The 14,978-nt window shown below is 34.1% G+C and overlaps 1 long non-coding RNA gene across 3 annotated transcripts in view; it reads right to left on the bottom strand.

Moving 5' to 3' along the window:
* Nucleotides 1-4,915: 4,915 nt before the first annotated feature.
* Nucleotides 4,916-14,978, bottom strand: part of LOC111089404 — a 14,913-nt gene continuing 4,850 nt past the window's right edge. For 2 of the 3 annotated variants that reach the window (XR_002613690.1, XR_002613689.1), the window contains exons 2-3: nucleotides 11,384-11,588; nucleotides 4,916-5,039 (exon numbers count right to left, since the gene is read on the bottom strand). This is a non-coding gene — a long non-coding RNA (uncharacterized LOC111089404). The remainder of the gene's footprint in view (nucleotides 5,040-11,383; nucleotides 11,589-14,978) is intronic. The other variant, XR_002613688.1, reaches the window with a different exon arrangement.

The raw sequence follows: 14,978 nt of genomic DNA, 5'->3' as shown, positions 1-14,978 counted from the left end.
TGCTGCTATGATTTTGTCTGTCCTAATTTAGGATCTTCTTTTTAATAAATTATTGAAAATGTTAAAAAAGAGAGAGAGAGAAAGGGGGCCCGGCAAGGATGTTTACCTCAGGCCCGTGCTGGCTCTTGACGTTCCTGACTGTATCCAAGAGTATAAAACTGGCCTTTACAAAGTGACCTGTCTTGGCTGTGTTTTAGTGGACTAGTATTTTGTAAAATACAGATACATTTCAGTTAATAATACATTATTATTATTTACAAATATGTTCTTAAACTTATTTTTCTTAAAACACAGAACAGTAAATAAATAAGTATAGCAAACAATTATCTCTTCTAGTTACAAACTTTGTACTCATTTGCTACTTGCCATAGGTTGCTAAGCCTTATCAAATTTATTAGGTGGAGGACATGAAATAAAATATTTTTTTTAGGTTTTATATATACATTTTTAAATAACCAAAAATAATAAATTAGTATATCAATACCATAGAATTCCACTATAATTTATCAAGCTTAAAACTAAGCTGGGTCTAAAAATATATGAAATTTTGAGCTCACCAAAGTCTTATCTTACCACTTGGAATCTAGCATAAAAAGAAAGTTTGCCTCCTGAATATTTAAAAAAAAGGTGTGAAATCCACTAGGGAGACATTCTAAACTTTCGATTGGTTATTCACATGTCATAGACAGAAGTAAGTGTACATAAGTGTTTCCAAAAATAGAAAGAGGTGGGCAGGGCCACTGTATTTGATTCAGTAAATGTAGTGATATCTCAGGAAATACAAAAGACAGGAAGTTCTTATTTTATATTCTAGCTTGTCAATATCAGTAATTTGAGCTCCTAATTCGTACGAAACTATAGACTTTGTATTTGGACATCACAAACATTTAATTTGAACCAATGCTGCATTCAACATACCACCACGTGACATAAAAATCAATATACAGGTGTTTCTTTTTAATATTTACTTTTGAAATAATATTAACTAATGAATAATACTAAAATTTTAATTATAATCTACAATTTGATACTAGGCAGATTTTGTTAAACAAGACCGATGTCTGTAGGTTTACTTTCTTCTTAGAATTCTTCTCACGAAGTCGATAAGCCGTCTTAACGTTGTTAGAACACTCCACCAATTAACGCCTTCCATGAGCTAGATACCACCACCTGCTTACCCATATCAATAAATATCCACCAACAGTAATTACAATTCACACAACATTCAGCCTAGATAATGGATGCAGAGTGCATTCGAAACGCGTCGGCCAACTCTTCACTAGCTACAACTTTTACCCGTTGTTCTAACAACGTTAAGACGGCTTATCGACTTCTTGAGAAGAATTCTAAGAAGAAAGTAAACCTACAGACATCGGTCTTGTTTAACAAAATCTGCCATATACATATATGTGAATCTCATATTGAATAGATGCTCAGACAATACATCAGATTCCATAATTACTCTATGGGTATCAGAAATACTGGATACATGCAGCCAAGAGTAAATCGGTAAATGTCTGACTGTACTTTTGAGGTAAGAAATGCATAATATGTAGATAAAAGAATGCTACCACCAGCAAGGTTCCCTGAAATATTAGCTTGTCTGTAAGAAAAAATTACAATTACATCAAACATCATAAGATATTCACCTGATCAATATTCACGACAGAAACACTGGGTTACAGATGTGTAAAGTTTAATTAAATATAAACACATATAATAAGAAAAACCAGCAACAAGGAGTGTACTACAAGATAGCCTTCTGATTTATACTGATGAATGCATCAGTGAATAATATACAAGAATTGTGCAGATATCCAATTGCTTATATGGTGGTTAGCTTCTAAGCATAATATGAGGTTAGAGCACACAACTTCACATCTGATTCTGTTACAAGTCACAAAACTACAATGCCCATTGAATGTGGCTGGATGCATGATGTTGGCCTTGCTCACATGTCAATGCCAGAAACACATCCAAAAAGTTTTGTTATCTGGAACATTTTACAGCCATGGCAATTTTATTGGTTATGGACGAGTCCTGAAAATTTTGTTTCCCAGAATGCACTGGTCATAGTAGCTGTCAATGTGGGTATCCTACTTAATACAGCACAGAAGATTAAGTGTTAGTAAAGCAAATATTAGTCTCATAAATGTCATCCTCGACTGGGAATAGCTGTCTTACAAAAATGGATTACTTTAGTTAAGAAACTCTTATGGGAATGATGTTCAACTAATAACTTTCTCAAGTTTTCAAAAGCTGCAACAATATCTTTCACTGTCCTGTAAGTTTATCATTTTCATTTAAAGTACGAGGTTCATCAGCAAGACAAATTGTATGATATAAAATATAATTATGCCAACTCTCATGTTTTTCTTTCTTTTTTTTCATACTTGAGTAGTTAAATTGGCACTTTCTGAAATTAGGTTGTTACTTTCTTCATAAATTTTCAATTCGACTTCTACTTTAAATGTTTTGTCTGTTAACTAATTGCAAGTGAATTTTGAGTTTTAAAGAATGTGTAACTTATAATGTAATACTAAAAAGGAATGAATGTTAATTTTTGACAATAAATGCTTACTGTTTATCAACAGAATAATAAGACACTTTTAAAAAGATTACTAACAAAGGCATATACATATATCTACCCCATAGAACTAACTATAAATTCTTAAATACTGAAAAGACTCCTAAAACACACACACAAAACACAAACTAGATAAATACAAAATGAAAGAACTAAAACAGTAAAAACAAAGATTTTCAGCCTTGTAAAATTTGCAATAAGGTTTGTGTCAATATGTAGTATGAGTACTTTAACTGTACTGATGTCACACACCATAAGATTATAAGTTTATAAATAATTGTACTAAAATACAATTTATATATTAATATAGCATTCATATGCTGTTTTGAATGCCTATATTCCAGGTAAGTAAGGTTGAAAATGTTTGCTGTAATTCATCTTCCAAAAACATAAAAGCTGAGCTTCAAACACATGAACCTCTCTTGAAACTAGAACAAAATCCTCCTTTTCATTTGTGTTAAATACAGAAAATATAAAAGGCACGCATTACTCAAGAATGCCAGCATATTTTTGACATATTTATACACGACAGATTTAATTAAACACGTTCTTAAATCATTTTTAGTGTGTAAAAATTTGCATGGTTGTATTTTGAACTAGATGTTCATGTAATATCTTACTGTATATGGTGTGATAAATTATTGAACAACTTCATTAATTAAATATAATGAAAATTATACAAAATAAACAATTGTGGTTTGCTGTACAATAGGGACTAGCATATTGGGTCTTGTCTATGGCCACTGCAACCATTATTATACCTCAACATGAGCACTATTCATGGCTCAAAGGATGTTCAGGTGATAATCAATCTTTGCCCACATAAATGGCATCATGTTTTTTATATATCTCCATTTAAACAACTGGGTAAAAACCTCAGACGTCAGTTTCCCACAAGCTGCAAATCATCAATGTTTATCTGATGTATTTCATATTTTATTAGATTAAGAATGTGGTTCAATAATCTATGGACATCCTGCAAATTGACAGGAATAGAAGCTACAAAAAGTTAAAGTTATGCAATGTTTGCTAATGGTTCTCTCACCTTAGTTACATCTTATCTTGCATTATTTGTTTTCTTGGTAAATATATTTAGTCATAATTCTTAAATTGGTAAAACATATACATGTTTAGACACATTTAATCTAAAAAATTTGTTTCTTTTAAGTTTAGTTTTTTTCAAGCAAATAAATAGGCTGCAATCATAAATTATGTTTGTTTATCTTCATTCATTTCAGTATGATACAATGGTTTCATTCACTTAAATTTTTTTCATAAGTTATACAAGTGATAAAGGGTTTTCTCTAAAAATAAATTTAACATGGTACTATTAGTTCCAATCAAATGCAATTTTTGCAGTTGAATCCTCTATCATAATTATATCCTGAAAAATTCACCTATTTATGTGTTATTATAATTAAAAAAAACTATTGAGTTAACTACATACATTCAGTGAGAAACACAACTAAGTTTATAAATGGCCCTACAATCAGCTGTGAAAACTAAACATGCAAGATGAAAACAGAACTAACAAGTAATCATTGCACAGATTTGACTAACATCACATCTTTTTCTGCCTGAAGAGCATTATGGTGTAGTTTACACAGACCACTTTCTCACTGCCATACCTAACAACTTTATTTGTAACATTTAATAAATTGTGCATGCAGTAATGTATTTCTTCCTGAACAAAAATATTTTAACACAGTTTACAAGAAAATGAAGTAAGTTGTTTATGCGATAGAATTACCAAGTTTAAGAATTCATGAAATATTTAAGGTTTAACTTGTCAAGAAAATTAGTTTAATACTTTGTAAAACTATTACTTAAAATGTGATCATGTAGAGATATCAATGTGTGATGAAATAATTTTTGATGGTTAAGGTGTGAAAATATGCAGAGGGAAAGTGTAAGGTTGCAGAACATGTTTTATTAATAATGTTATAATTTACTAATCATATTAATATAATATCACTTATTGGTTTGTGAGATTTTTTTTTTATAGTTGATATAAATATTACTCAATGTGAAACCATATTATTTTTCTCACATGTTGCAAACATATACATTTACACACACACGTGTTTGTGTGGTTTGTCAGATACAGCCTGTTTTCAAAAAGGTATGGCAAAATTCTTCTTCAGCAGCAACTGTGCCTAATGATTGTAACCTGGTAGATTTGAGAACTTTATTGGACTAAAACTGCCTGTTCAAAGAAAAGACAATGATGTTTTGGGCTTCTATAACCAGGATGGATGTTCCATTGAAACAACAATTGTACTCTGAATATAAAGTTACTTTACTTACTACCAACTATACACACATCCTGCTAGTGTTCTAAGTTCCCTTACTGGCAGCCACATTGGTAGTTATTAGGTCTGTTGTTGAAAGCATACAAATATCACTTGGTCCTCATCCTGCCTGCATTTTCTACTCCACTTCCAGTGGTGTACTGATTTTTACAGGTATTATAAATGAAATTAGTACAAGCAATATTGCTTATAGGATAAATGATCATTGATACAAGAAAAAAAGATTTGATATAATTATTTATATGCTAGTGCAGTGTTCTTACTGGCTAACAAACAATCAGAATTATATCAATACACACTAAAAAGCACAGAAATCATATCCAGGGAAAGAGGAAGTTTTGATCCTCTATCACTCTGTAGTGATCAAGACATACCATGTATAACAATAAGTATAAATGTCCTTAGTATGACAGATATTGAAAGATTGTCTGTGTATCAGATTATGAAGAAAGCCTTCAAATTTCACTGCAGGTATCCTTCATTCTCATGCAGTTGATTTAACAGAAGTCAAGAATGTGAACTTAGTCTGTTGATTTGATAAATTCAACAATCAAGACGGACACAAAATACATGACCAAAAAAGGTAAAGAGCAAACCTAAAAGCTTAATAAGAAACTGAATTTATAGCATGACTGGTCAGTACAGTGTTGAAAAGCAACATGTGCATACACTGTACTGACATCTATTCCAATACATGATTTAACGTAAAATGAAGTTGAAATCAAAATCGTATGCAAGGTCAGCAATTCTCCTAAAACTTTTAGCAAAAAAAGAAAATGCATCATGAAACTTTCATATTCTATGAAAAACATGTATGTGCAACAAAGCATCTTACAAAACTGGAAGTGGACAAATTTTATAAATAAAATAAACATTACCTACTATAGAGAACACAGAAACAACAGAACTAGAAAAAGGCAATCCTAACAAATTTTTGGACCATGTGTTTATACTAAAATTACATACAATCTAAATAAATGAAAAGCTTTAAAGTTCAAAGTTATAATTTTCCTGTACTGAAAATGTATTTCTGATAGGTACTTAACTCTTCTCATATAAACAGCTATTCTCGGTCAGTGCTGCCCTCTATATGCAAACAAATGTTTTTGCATGCCACAAGCCTTGAACTCCCAAGTACCCCATGATCAATGTGGTCCAACTGCATCTCACATGCAAATCATCATGCAACAACCCTCCACCAATAGGAGGGTGACATCCACTCCTAACACAAGTGGCTCCCTCTATTCGATTCTACCAAACTATCAATTCCAATTTTTGGCAGAAAAAGGTAGCACCATTATTCAGTGGAGAGGGGGGGGGGGAGTGTGAGAGAAAGTAAATACCTATGAGAAATATATTTTCAGTATAGGAAAACTATGACTTCTGATAAGGTACATTACCTATGCTCACATAAATGGCTAGAATCCCAAACTGAACAGGTGGAGGAAGTGATGTGAGGGAAAGAAAGAAGCATCCTTCGAAAGTGTCCAAAGAAGGGGATCCTCACAGTAGAGGATCATACACTGGAGACCGCACCACTTCTGTGCCAGGTATGCTCTATGCCCAGTGTGGAAAGATGTGATACAGACATGAGCAGAAAAAGGAAGGAGCATATCCAAAATGGAGAGAACATTTGTTGGACAGTGATCCAAACCACCAGATATATGAATCTCAATCCAATAGATGACAGTAATGTGGGTGAGAGGAAAAAGGATGTGCCCAAAGATGTAGAGTGCTAGGGTGTGATGGACTGTACAAGGCAAGTCAACTGCATCCAAAAGCCAGCCACTGGAAACTGACATCCATGTGGGGATAGAATGTGGATCATACCATCAGCAAGTCAACTACAATCCAAAACCCAGCCACCGGGAACCAACATCCATGTGTGGGGAAGGAAAAAGGATCATACTGGCAGCAAGTCAACTGCAATCCAAAACCCAGCCATCTGGTGGGATATGAAAGATGATCAAATGATTTTCATCTCAATTTCAGTAAACCAGAGGGAAATATACCTGCCGATCTATGAACAGGATACATGATAGCAAAGTGAAAAAATGTTTAACCAGCCTAGGAGCTCGACATCCAAATGATCAGAATAATAAAGATGTCTCCATATTGTAAAATATCCCACTCAAAACCTATCAGATGGGAACCACCCCAAGCGCAGTAACATTCTTGGTATATAAAAATCTTCAAGGGACAGCACAAGAGGAGAAACTGTAGTAACCTGTATGACCATCCACTATGACCCGCAAGTCCAATTGAGTGAGATAATAGAAATGCCTATAATACATGTATGAGGTCTTATGTTGGTTGGTCCAGCTCTGAATCCAAAACCCAGCCACTTGGAATCAATAACCATGTGGGGGTAGGATGAGGGATCCCAACTGAAGGATTAAACTGCAATTTTGATGGCTCACTCCAAATCTACAACATCCTCTTGGATAGACCTTTTCAGAGATGGAGCTTTAGATTGGAGGAAAGTTCGTCATCTACATCTGCAGAACACCACTGCCCTATTCTCAACTGAGTGGATTCATTATTGTTTGTATCATATAGCACTATCACATTCAGGAGGATGTTTCCATGGTCCACCACCCTAGCAGATGGGAACTGGAAAGTAGTAAGGACTCCCATAATCCACCAGAAAAAAAGGGGGTGGGGAGAAAATGCGCTGGAGTCAGGAGGAACATCAACACTGGAGACACTGCAATGAGAGACCATGAAAACCTTATTTTGAAAAGCAGACCACACCTGCTTTATTCAATCTAAGAAATGGGGAGGATGGGCAACTATCCCCTTCTGCTTTACCCATGAAGTCCATGGGTTAGTACAGTCTGTAAATGGCCATATGAATGAAGCAAATATATCACGAGTAAAACCTACGAGTGATCTTGTGGAACACCCCATCTCAACAGTGTGCATTTAGTGATCATGGAATTTATAATTGTTTACATGGCTTTACATTGCAGATTTGACTATTTTAAGTATACCTGGACAGGCACTACTCACCACAGAGTGGGATCCATATAGAAAAAAGATGGGACATGCTGATGAAAAATAAGAGGTATATATACAAAAGATAACAAATCCAATCACAGTCTTACAGAAAAGTGAAGGATGGTGACAGATGGAAGACGGTACTCTGACAAGGAAGAAGCAGCTACCCAAAGCAGATATGGGAGATAAGAGTATGAGGTGTAGTCCCAGTGCTCAATGGAAGAAGTACCTCCAATGTACAATGGGGGCAAGATGCAAGTAAAAGGGAAGGTGCCTGATCAGAGCAAAGACACTAGGAATTGATTATGGGAAAAAGGAGACAAGGAATAAAATGCCAATCAAATCAAAAACTGAATCAAAAGAGTAAAGGAGGAAAGAAAAAGTCACAAACAGAGAGTGGTGCCAGGGAATGAAACAGTAGGAAAGAGAACCAACAGAAAGAAGCCTTGAAGGCAATGAAGCAACTCAGAGCATGTGCAGGACACAAAAAGCTATCCAGACCTGATCAGGAATAATGGTGGGAAATGAAATGAAAACAAAGAAAAGGAAGAACATACCACACGTGCTATCAAAGTGGAAGATAGGGAAAAAAAAATCAATCTAGAACAAAAAGAACAGATCAAGCTGAAGCAGTTGAGAAAACCAGGCAGTGTTGGCCAGGAAGGAGCAATCTGAAAGACATGACACAGAGTGGCAAGGATGAACGAAATTACCCAGGGTAGATTACGAATAGGATGAATGAGAAATAAAAGTAGAAACAGATCCCAATCCTGTCAGAACACATCGACAGCCAAAGTAAGTGGGTAAGGAACTGAAGATAAAGACATACAGATCTAAAAGAAGCTCAAAGGGCAAGGCACAAAACTGGTAACAAACACCATGTTGAGCAAACCTAAGACAGCACCACAAGGGATGAAAAATAGGAACATGGGCATAAGAATACACAATGTTAACAGTGGGCATCCTGTTCTGGAGAAATGGCCCACCAAAATGTGATAAAAGACAACATTGTAAAAAAGAGAGAGAAAACCAAGAAGTGAGCTGATGTTAAAAGTGTGAGAAGAGAGAAAAACATTTCTGTATGTTTGAAATTACCTTGTGTTATTTATTTAAACCAGAAGTGATTGAGATGGGACAAATCAATCATAGAACTCAAATCTGCATCGAGAATACATACCTAATGGAGGAACTAGAGATGTAGTACAGGTAAATGACAGGAAGGTGCCATACATGGAACATAAATAAAGAATGCAATGACTAAAGAGACAAACGAGCAACCAAAAAAGAAAAAATATTGAATGTAGCAACACAGATATACCACATGATGCTAATGCCACAGGAGTAACACCCCCCACAAAAAAAAATGGACCAGTGAAGAAAAAGAGCCATCCATAAGTCCTGATTAGATGTGGAAGGTAAACGAACTTGGTAAAAGACAGTGTCTCACCCCAGAAGATCCCAAAAGCAAAAAAGCCACATGTGTAGGGAAAGAGTCAATAAAGCCAATTTCCCAACTTGGGATTAAGGAAGAGGAAGGTATCCCACAAAAAGCCCCAAGAAATAGTTGGAACACCTCGAAAAGAAGGTGTATGATGATTAATACCAATAAGAGAAGCAATAGGGAACAATGAAGGCTGGAAACTTATCTAGGGAAAAAGGGATAGGATTAAAAGATTCTGCCCCCCATACAGGCAACAGAGATTCAAAGTGCAGAGAAGCAAGAAAACGAACAACAATCTGCCTGATGGTAAGCTAAGACAAAATGAACCAAAATCTGTGGTGGGCGAGGCATGCCAACACCATCTCTCAAAGTAAAGCACTACAGGTAATAATATTTAGAGCAAAATTATTCAAGATGCTATAACAGTATAACAGTTTATCCGTCCAAAGTCGATGGACCGTATTCCAAATGTTTGGGCCCCCAAACTCGAGGTCTGACAAAGGTCAACTCATATAATGATCAATCTCCCAATGTATTAAACTTAACAATTCCTTAGTTGAGTACCACCACCAGAAGCCTGGGTAATTGTGCTCGAGTTAAATGAAAACATTTGGTGATAACACAAAAAATTTTGAAGAACAATAAAGCTAATTTATCGCTTAAAACTGGTAAAGTGAAGTAGGAAAAATGTACCTCCACTTTGTATGAAATGTAAAAAAATGGGGGAAGACAGCACAAACTAAAAATATTAGTGACAATAGTAGTGCCAAACAAGAAGTGATAGGTCAGTATAATCTCTGTACCGAAATTGAGATGCTTACAAAAGTACATAGAGAAATAGACTAAACATTTCCTGGAAAACTGGATGACCTTAATGACATCACTAAACTCCCTTTATATTTATCACTCATTCAATTACACCACCATTCCCACTTTGCCCCTGAAGAAGAAAGGTCACCTTTCAAAAGCACTCGGGTTATATGGTTTTTATCCATACTTGTAATTGCATCATTTGTCTCGATTCATCATGACTATAAGTTATTTATCTCACATGCTAGTTACAATTAATCAGGATATTTTTGATTTGAAATGTATTAATCTCATCTGTCATACTAAAATATTGCAAATATTATATCAAAAAAGTTAGTTTCTGTAGTGTACACTAATTTTGTAAACATGTCTTTATAGTAGATCACTATATCTTAAGGTTTAGTATTTTTTGTAACAGAAAAGGAATTCAACTGTGATAAAAACTTTGAAAAGTTGTTTAATACATGTTTGTGCATTGAGCTGTCTGTAGCATTTGAAGAGCATAAAAAACCACACTTGTGGTTGTACTGATTACCTCACAATGCAGATAGCATAGTTTAAAAATAAATTCTAAGAATTTCTTTACAAAAGTAACATTCTAGACTTGGTTGACAATAGAGGTTGAACTATACACTAAACCTCAAAGAAACACACATAATTTGTTCAAAAAAATCCAGGGCTGTCTTATACATGGGATCATCTACACAAGCAAATACAGTAAACACTTATAATAAAATAAAATAGAACAAACAAAAGTATTATAACTAAAAGATAAAATATAATTCTTTAAAACAGTAGATTAACTAAAACACAGACATAGTTAATTTATTGTTTTACCCATTTAATTTCCGTCTTGCGGTCTTGCTTTTCAATTCTGTTCATTACAAATGCTTGGTTAATTGCAATCTTTGTTATTTGATTTTATTACAGAAATTTGCTGATAATGTAAAGTTCATACAAGAACATACAAGAAACCTATTATTATTATTCATCACTTCAGTAGTTGTAATGTTCAATACTATGTTTGTTTGTTTGTTTGTTTTAGAGCAAAGCTACATTGGGCTATCTGCTGTGTTCACCATAGAGAATCAAACCCCGTATTTTAGCATTATAAGTCTGTAAACTTACCACTGTTCTGCCAGGAGGATGTTCATTATTAAGCAGTTCTTTCTACTATATACATACATTACTGTGTATAATACCTCCATGAGACTAAGTGGAATATCAGCTTACCTGTACAGAGTATGGAAGTGACAGATCCACACTGTCTCTTTCTGTAATAGTTGTATTTCCTAATGACATCTCTTGACCCAAAAGAACAAAACTATTTACTGTCTGTGCTTTGTTTCCTTCCTTATCAACTGGTAAAGAAGTATTTGCACATGATGGTTTTGTGTGGCCAAATATATTCCCAAACATTTCTAGCATTATAAATTATCTGTAAAACCAAGAAGAAGAATCAGTTATTTCTCATTATAAAATAAAAAAATGCATAAAAAAGAGAATCAGTAAACGATATAAATGCACAAAATAGTAAAAACAGAATGTTACACAAACATTTTGTTAGTAACCTTAAGTATTTTAAATGGCATCAAATGATAATAAATATAATAAGTCAATGATGAACCCACAGTTAAGTGTTTCTTACTTATGAAAAATAAATGAATCAAAATGGACTACATTTCTTATCCATTTTCACTTTTAAAATTTGGAAACAGAAAATACCTTACAGAAAAAACTTGCTTGTTATCAGATAAACCAACTATAATATGTATTGTTTTAATATTTCACCAGGTCGGTCACCTTCCCTCTATTGAGTGTCACCATAGTGAATGGTTGGTTTTAGTGGGGGAAAAAAAAAAGGATAATCTGGCCAAAAAAAAAGTGTGATTCTTTTGGCACACATCTTGGTGTCCAAGAAGACAGGAAAGAGAGAGAATGTGGACAAATGGAGAAATCAATGGCAGTAAATGTCTGACTCAGGACATGAAATGGTTATATTCACCAGTACTGAAAAGGGAGAGAGAGAGATTTGATCCAAGAGCAAACGCTTCATAGATTTGACCCCTCTTCCCATCACCTAAGAGTGGACTATGTCCATTTAAGTCTCCCAGATGATGATGGAAGAAAGCAACCACTCGATATGATCACCAAGGTCTGCTTTATGAACAACTTCTTCTGATGACAGGTAAATATAAGATAGTGTGGTAGTAATAACACTGCAGACACAGGTGACAATGGTCTCCAGATGTTTAGTTACTGGTACAACCATAGGGAAAGTATCTAGTCAACTAGCATTGCTACTCCTCCACCAACCCGTCCATCATACAACCTGTTCTTTCTGATTAATCCTATCCTGATCAGCAAGTATATTTCCAGTGTCAAGAGCACACCCACATATAAAACTTTAAAATCTAAGTAAAAGTAATAATTTAACTCTATTTCAACAATTTTTTACTCAAAACTATTGTATAATTGATATTTTGTCATTTTGTAACATTTATTTAGTGTAATTCACAAAGACAAAAGATTTCAAACCTATATATCTACAAATCCTCCAAGAACTCTCATCTACAAGCAATACACTTATTGATTTTTATCCCAAACCACAGCTTTATATTTGCCAAAAAACTATCATCCCTTGGGGATATAATTCTTCAAGGTTGTTTCTCATGTGGTTTTCCTTCTTTTTTCTGATTTTATTAGTACTGCCTCTCTTCTCACAGCATGCAATTTGAACAACTACTAATGAAGAGCAGCTTTAAAAATAGCTACGAGCAAAATTTAAATACAATTGGATAGAACAGATTAGAAACTATTTACAGTCAATAAAGTGGTATGAGAAGTAATCTATGGTTTTGTAGAAAAGTGATAAGATATACTTCCTGCAGAAAACAACCAATGGAATTTAGTTGAAAATTAAAAAAAAGAAAGAGTATAAGACTTAGGAATAAATCAGAGATCTGAGAATTTCATATAATTTTTTAGATGTTATATTCATTCCTGAAAATGTTTTTGTGTAGAGTTTTCTATGACAATACATCAGATAAGCCTAGTTAGGTTTAGAGAGTAAGGTAGGCAATAACAAAATGTTCTGTTAATTCCAATCCTTATTTATTGTTAATTATACTGTAGTCAAACAACATAAATAAGTGAAACAAAAACCTATTTACTGAAAAGAAGCTAATATTTATTAGATACAAATTTATCTTGACGAAGAAAATATTGTTAGCAAAAATATTGCTCCTATTTTAAAAGGTCAGGTCATAGTTCACAGATAAATCTGTCAGTTTTACCTATGTTTTTTATGTTTTCCAAAGGTAATGACTATGCAATTGGCAAAATAAGAGTCAAAAGAAATATGTCAGTGACTATCAACCATGTTAAAACTGACTGTGTTTATACATACATAGACACACACAAATGAAACTTTTTGAGCAGCAGTAGAAAAATGAAAGTTCTAGGAGATAGGAAATATTTCAAATAGTTTTTCAGAACAATGTCTCTAAACAAAATTTTAGAAATTTTTCAACATTAAAAATTATAAAGTAAATCACGTGGCTTTTTCCTCACCTGAATATGTATTTCAGATAAATATTCACCTCTCCAAAGAATAAACATTTATCAAAAAGATTTTTGATAATGTCACGTGCCTTGAATAGAGCCTTCACACCAACAAACATTAACATGGGCTGCATAAGCATTTGATGTAATCAACATTAGACTACAGATCTCTACCAATAAGAGGGTGACACATCCTCCACCTGCAGTAAACAATGCAAGCATTAGTGTTTCAACAAAAGCTCATTCCTAATGAAGCAAAATAAACATCCCAGAAGTGAGGAGAAAGGGTGGGAGCTTCTGTGGAGAGGTGAATAGCATTTCTGAAGTTAAGACTTTCTTTATCTGAAATGTATTTCAGATAGAGTATCTATCTGAAAACCTTACCTTTAGATGAACTACTTTCTGAAATCTTAATACTAGAAAGGGAAAATCCATGAAGCTTGTCACCTGCTGAAGTGGGGGTGGACTAGTTGGGCATCACAAGACCACATCCTTCTCGTGTAGGGAATGCTTTTTCCTCAGTAAAGGTGGTACAGAAAAAGGTACTTTGAAAAGAACCTTCTGCATGGTGATAAAGTGTTGGGTGGTTGGCAAAATATGTACGTGTTGGAGAGATATATGAAATACTTACCACAATAAACAAGTACAGGAAGGAATCATCCCACACCAACATATCGAGGAAAGCACAAAATCCATCCAGCTATAGGGTATAATGACCAAGATTAGTTTTTTCTAAATGTAGGAAGTGTACTGCACTACACTTCCAGGGAAATAACCCAGTCCAAATTCCTATCAAGTGAAATTCTACATAGACTTCTTCAGCAACTTGGGAGTGGGGAAGCAAAAGTTCACCCATTAAAGGCAAAAGAGATTCTTAAATGGAGAATACCAGAAAGGTGCATGGACTGAAGAGGAATTTTCTATCATCTGCAAAATGTCCTACATTGATAGACTGTGCAATGAGTTACCATGAATAAAGACAGCAGGTGCAAGTCAGGATGAAGGCAGACTCATTCCTGATGTTGTTGTTTGTTTTTTTTCTTTACTGAAGTGCAGCCTGTACAGTAAAATACATATATATGTATAATGCGTAAGCAATTTTTCAGAAAACCCCATCTCAACATCAAGCACTGAGCAGGGCAGATCATCCTCACAATGTATATTATTCCCCACTCAATATGCATTTCAGGAGATAAAAGATGGTTTCAATGACTCTATAATACAGATATATATATATATATATATATATATATATATATATATA

This window comes from Limulus polyphemus, unplaced genomic scaffold (assembly GCF_000517525.1).
Source record: "Limulus polyphemus unplaced genomic scaffold, Limulus_polyphemus-2.1.2 Scaffold6134, whole genome shotgun sequence".
Lineage (NCBI taxonomy): Eukaryota > Metazoa > Arthropoda > Merostomata > Xiphosura > Limulidae > Limulus > Limulus polyphemus.
Note: the sequence above shows the minus strand (reverse complement) of the source record. Positions and strands in the feature narration are given on the sequence as shown.